Source organism: Adiantum capillus-veneris, chromosome 2 (genome assembly GCF_014529385.1).
Source record: "Adiantum capillus-veneris isolate H3 chromosome 2, ASM1452938v2, whole genome shotgun sequence".
Taxonomy (NCBI): domain Eukaryota; kingdom Viridiplantae; phylum Streptophyta; class Polypodiopsida; order Polypodiales; family Pteridaceae; genus Adiantum; species Adiantum capillus-veneris.
Window position 1 is genome coordinate 39,827,841 of NC_140932.1, and position 6,523 is coordinate 39,834,363.

Consider the following 6,523-nt stretch of genomic DNA (forward strand, 5'->3'; position numbering starts at 1 on the left):
ATAGAGTCCTTAATCTTTTGAAAAGATTCTTGTAGATCTCGTCTATACTCATTAGCAACAAGGAAGATCTTTCCATGTACCTTAAGTAGCAAGGGACTTTCATGTCTTCCCTCAATGATCTCAAAAGGTGCCATCCTTGTAGTAGTATGGACAATGTTATTGTACACATACTCTATAAGGGGTAGCTACTTCTACCATTGTGAGCTTTGGTCTGCTTCCATAATATAACTCTTGAGTAGATCTAGAATCGTAAGGTTAGCTATTTCCCTTTGGCCATCTGTTTGTGGGTGATAGGCCGAGGAGAAATTTAGCCTTGTACCTAGATTCTCAAAGAGACCCCAAAAATAACTGGTCATGAGAAGAAAACAAGGCTAGCAATGTATATTCTCTCCTTTGCAAACATATGTATGGGTGCACTATTTAGGGTTATACTTTTACGAAAGACCCTCGCGTGATTTTTTTTATTTTACCTACATGACTCTATTTAGTGCCCTCTTTTTTCACAGGTAAGGGTCATCAATGAAAAGCCCTAAACATTGAACAATGACATCAAGAAAGATGGAAGGAAGGAGTCAACGGTCTCAAATGTTGAACAACATGTCTATAGGATGAAGAAGGTGAGAAACAATGAGGTATGTTTTTTGTTTTGAGGAGATGGATGGCTCGCCCACATGTGTGCATGTGCTTATCTTACTGCTTTGTTCTCTTATTTGTCAGGTGAAGGCTAGCAACATGGGGGCCAAACAAGTAGACAATGAGGGGAAAATAGTGTTGGATTAAGTAAACTTCTTGAGACTACAGTGTCTTTGGGTTTTCACTAGTGGGGGTACTCCTTAGCCTTGATTCTTATGGTGCATTGTGGGATCCTAAGGTTGCACAAATCACCTATTAGTGGAGCAAATAGGAAACCAACGTAAATCACATGGGAAACATGAGCTACCTCATGGGAAGAATTTTGAATGGGCACAATAAAAAGTAAAGCATTCCTATGGAGAACTTGGTAGGGCGGCAAAATATATATTTCAACTCCTCTCAAAAGGAAACTGAAGGGCTTGCTAAACCTGCGATTAGGACACTTTGGAATGCAAGGCTGATGACCGTAACTTAAGTAAATAAGGATAAGCAAAAGGTAAAACCCACTTTTTTGTCTACATCGGCATTGTGGGTCTTAGGATAAAGGCCACAGCCCACCCGTGACCCTCCTGATGATTGGGTCATCCAAGATTCCAAGCAACAAGAAATCTGGTTATAAAAAGGTAGGGCTCTTGAGGTTCAACAGCAAAGTTGACATTACTTCCCAATAGCCATAAGAGATACTAGCTCGCGCGCCCCGCCTACCGGCGGGTCTCGCTCGCTCTTACCACCTTAGTCTGTATGTGTTTGTGTTTGTGTGTATCTTTATACATCTCTCCATGACATACACACACACGATCAACGATTTCTGTCTTTGGCCCCTTTAGACTACTCTGGTACATTTAACCCCTTTCACAGAGAGAGAGAGAGAGAGAGAGAGAGAGAGAGAGAGAGAGAGAGAGAGAGAGAGAGAGAGAGAAAGCACATGACTAAAGAGACATGTTTCAAACAAAAATAAAACAATTTACATTATTGCCAAAAAGTCTCAGGAACATATTTGCATAGCACTCTTAGTCGTGCTATTTCAATACGATCAAGATATTGAGATGGAGCTCTACAAACTTCTCTTAAATCTATTTTTTGAACCCAGCTCAAGTAAATTTTGTGATGATGAATCAAACCAAGCTCTTGCTTTAAGAGCATGAGCCTAATGTTGGGAAAGAAATAGGTATCAAGCAACCTAATGTAAATCGTGTCCAACTCTTCATCTACATATGACCCCCAAACAGTGTAATTTTCCTCGATCACTTCCCATGCCCATTGCCATCCCCATTCAGCAGGTAACAAATTTTCTTCAAAGGCATCAACAATAAGATTTTTTAAACTTGGAAAAATAATCACAATTTCGTGGGCCATTTAATTGGCTGCAAGAAAAGAATGCAACATTAGTACTCAGAGCTTAAAATTAGAGAGAGAGAGAGAGAGAGAGAGAGAGAGAGAGAGAGAGAGAGAGAGATGATAAACATGGCCACTTAGACACTTTACAAAAGTATACATGCAATACGAACACTTGAATTACTAATTGTCATGCCTGTGTAGTAGATAAAAACCCACTTCAATAAGCCAATAATAACTAAAACAATATGGTACTAATTAGAATGCATAGACAATGGATCAAAGTGTTCGATCATCTAGAGAAGTTGAGACTACGACATACTCTACTTGAAACTCTCAAGATCCAAGGTCCAACACATCGAACACTGCGATCGAGGTGTCGAGTTGAGTCACCCAAAGAATAGATTCTAAACATCCATTCATTCACTCCATAGGGACCATATTAAAAGTTGCAATTGAGAGGCCCTTGCATACCTAACTCTCGTATAGTGATTCTCATATAATCTATATCAAACTCTATGTGATAATAACCTACAACACTTCTAAAATATCGTACTTCATATAATGCCAAGACAAAATGTCTGCAATAATATTGAAGCTTGCAATGAAGATAAAAACCAACCATTCACACATAAAAAGTAACAATACATTTAGCGTCATATGGATTCAAGTTCTCTCTCTAGCGCAGGAGCTACGGAGGTCTAGACACCCACAATTGAGGAGTGAAGCTACATAGCATCGACAAAGAGTACAGAAGAGGATTTGAGTCATACTCTCGATATCTAGAGTGCAAATGAGGATGGATTCTAGTAGTAGTAGTATTTTCTGTTCTAGTCTTTTAGCACCCAGACATGGTATCAGATTCTCAATTTTGTAACAGTAGGTCAATTGTCATTTACTATTTGGTCTTTTCTCTCTCTCTCTCTCTCTCTCTCTCTCTCTCTCTCTCTCTCTCTCTCTCTAGCACAGGAGTTACGGAGGTCCAAACGCCCACAATTGAGGAGTGGAGCTACATAGCATCGGCAGAGAGTACAGAAGAGAATTCGAGTCATACTCTTGATATCTAAAGTGCAAATGAGGATGGATTCTAGTAGTAATAGTATTTTTTGTTCTAGTCTTTTAGCACCCAGACATGGTATCAGATTCACAATTTTGTAACAATTTGGTCTCATAGGTCATTTTGGCCTTTTAAAGACGCTAATATAACATTTCATTTCATTTCATCTACCTAATTTACCCAAGTTCAGGTCAATTGTCATTTACTCTTTGGTCTTCTCTGTCTCTCAGGAGCTACATAGTCCAGAAGCCACAATTGAGGAGTGGAGCTACTATAGCACCATCAATAGAGAGTACAGAAGAGGATTCGAGTCATTTTGGCCTTTTAAAGACGCTAATAGAACATTTCATTTCATTTCATCTACCTAAGTTCAAGTCAATTGTCATTCACTATTTGGTCTTTTTTCGCTCTCTCTCTCTCTCTCTCTCACACACACACACACACACACACACACACACACACACAAAAGATCCAGATGCCACAATTGAGGAGTGGAGCTACATAGCATCAACAGAGAGTACAGAAAAGGATTCGAGTCATACTCTCGATATCTAGAGTGCAAATGAGGCTAGACTCTAGTAGTAGTAGTATTTTTAGCATGCAGACATGGTATCAGATTCACAATTTTGTAACAGTTTGGTCTCATAGGTCATTTTGGCATTTTAAAGGCGCTAATAGAACATTTCATTTCATTTCATCTACCTAATTTACCTAAGTTCAGGTCAATTGTCATTTACTATTTGGTCTTCTCTCTCTCTCTCTCTCTCTCTCTCTCTCTCAGGAGCTACGGAGATCCAAACGCCACAATTGAGGAGTGGAGCTACATAGCATCGACAGAGAGTACAGAAGAGGATTCGAGTCGTACTCTCGATATCTAGAGTGCAACTAAGGCTAGATTCTAGTAGTAGTAGTATTATCTGATTGGAAAAGCTCCTCTAATTGCTGCTCTTGGAATGGCATCACCTGCGATGAAACTGGCCGCGTGGTCCGCGTGAAGTTGCCGCAGCAGAAGCTCAAGGGCTCCATCTCTGCGAGCTTGGGAGCACTCTCTGCACTGAAGGTTCTCGTCCTGTACCAGAACGGCTTGAGCGGGAGCCTGCCTGCGTCGATAGGTAACCTGTCGAAGTTGCAGAGGCTCTGCTTTTCGGGGAACACCATATCCGGCTCCATTCCTGCGTCGTTCAGCAAGCTAAGGAGCTTGCAGCTGCTGGATTTGTCATACAATAACCTCGCGGGGACGCTGCCCGCAGGAATAGGGGGCATGGCGAGCTTACAGCGCCTGCGGCTTTACAACAACAAGATCGGGGGTTCGATTCCCGCCTCCTTTGGCCTGCTGTTGAACCTCTACGATGCCGATCTAGGGCTTAATCGCCTGTCAGGGCGCATACCAAACGGATTCACGAGCGGCCTCTCCTCGCTGCTCTTAGAACAACCGCATCACAGGCCTTCCAGCCGACCTGCGCAAATTCACAAGCCTGCAATGGGTGGACCTCTCCAACAACCCCATTGCCAGCAGCGATGCCCTTGCAGGGCTAGCGACGGCGCCATTGATAACGCAGATCGAGCTCGCTTCCTGCGGTCTGAAGGCTTCCCAAGCTGGGTGTCGCGCCTTCCTTAGCCCAACTCCGCGCGCCTCTCAGAAGATGTCACGCCATCGCTAACCCTTTCCAACAACGCCATCTCAGGCCCCATTCCAGCTACGCTTGGCAAGCTCACGAACCTTGAAATGCTGTTCCTCGACCGCAGTCAGCTCACTGGTTCGATCCCCGCCTCCTTCTCCAACCTGCAACCGCTCCGTTTCTTCAATATTTCATACAACCAGCTCTCTGGCAAGATCCCGCAGGTGCATCCCTTCACGACCTTTTCTACCTCTGCGTACCAGCCTGGCAATCGAGGCCTATGCGGCATTCCACTCACCGCCTGCAAGAAGTGACGAGTACAGTACTAGTATTCTTCTGTGTAATTAAGGACGGGCACGTGCGCGCGCGCGCGCGTGTGTGTGTGAGAGAGAGAGAGAGAGAGAGAAAAGAATGTATCTTTTCATTCTTGTGTAAAATTTACAAAAATCTTTGAGAATGCTTCTTCCTGAAGACGATAGTATGTGTATGAATTATTTTATTACTATTATAAAAGGGGAGGAATCCCCCCCCCCCACCCCACGTGACAAGAGCTCCTTCATCTGGCATGTGTTCCCTGTAGGGGAGAGAGAGAGAGAGAGAGAGAGAGAGAGAGGCGGCCAAAGGTGGTTGGCCGTACTAGTCATGCTAAAGAGTGTTATTGTATCAAGATTGCCTATGTATACTTTACAAAAAAACATCATATGGACTATACCCAATTTTGCTGTTAGCAATTCCAAGTCCCTTGCGCACGCAAAAAAGCCTCCACCATGAGAAATTTCATTGAGAGATGACCAATTTTCACACTAGGAGAATGCAATTCATTTGCACTTTGACTACTTACAAATGTTTCTTTGCTAGCTCCATGATGGAGAGGTAGTATCACCCATGCCCATGGATCCCGTCCCATAAATAAAACTTGTTGAGCTTACTTACCACAAGGGCAACATCATTCACTGCCAAATCTGTTAATTGTAGAGAGAAAGAGAGACATGAGACAAGAGACACACCATGTATGTTCCCAAAGACTAACTTATATTGTGGCCAAGATACAAATATATAGGTGAAACCAAGTTGGGTAGAGTGAGCCATATATAGCTCCAACATCCCCATTCAAACAAAGGTCTCTAGCTTTGGATGAAAAACCCTTAGAGAGTTCAAGGGAAAAAGCCAATCCCCTATAGAATGTGAAAATATGAACCAACGATGATGATGTGAAAATGAATTGTGTATCTATGTATAAATATAAAAGTGCTTCAAAGATCACAATGTGCAAGTGTGGAGAGTGCATAGTGCATGGTACCTATATGATTACAATGTCATATAAATAAAGCTATCACAATAGCAGAGAAGCTAATTTAGAAAGAGTGAGCTCCAAGCAACTTCAAGCTCCGAGCGCAAGAGGATGAAGCGTGGCTCGTTGAGGCCTTTGGTAACAATGTTTGCAATCATCTGGTCACTTGGACAATGTTCAACCATTATGGTGCCTTCGCGAACTTCATACCTGACATAATGATAATGCACAACAATGTGCTTTAATTTATTATGTTGAATATAGTCTTTTGCAAGACTAATAGCACTGTGGTTGTCACACCGCAAGGGTGTGCTAGAAAGAGAAGAATGATCAATATCAACCAACATTTATCGAACCCAGATCAACTCACGAGCTACAAGTGATACCGCAACATATTCAGACTCAGTCATAGAAACTGTAACACAACGTTGTTTCTTACTGATCCAAAACACAAGACAACCATTTATAAAGAAGAAATTGCCACTAGTAGATCGCATGGATGAATGTGAGCTTGTCCAGTCTACATAGAATCCTATGTCAAATGTTGTCGATATACCAAACCAAAATCTGTAGTGCCTTTTAAGTATT

At 42.3% G+C, this 6,523-nt stretch overlaps 1 pseudogene; it reads left to right on the forward strand.

Moving 5' to 3' along the window:
* Nucleotides 1-608: 608 nt before the first annotated feature.
* On the forward strand, nt 609-4,958 carry LOC147462659 (uncharacterized; annotated as a pseudogene).
* Nucleotides 4,959-6,523: the final 1,565 nt, after the last annotated feature.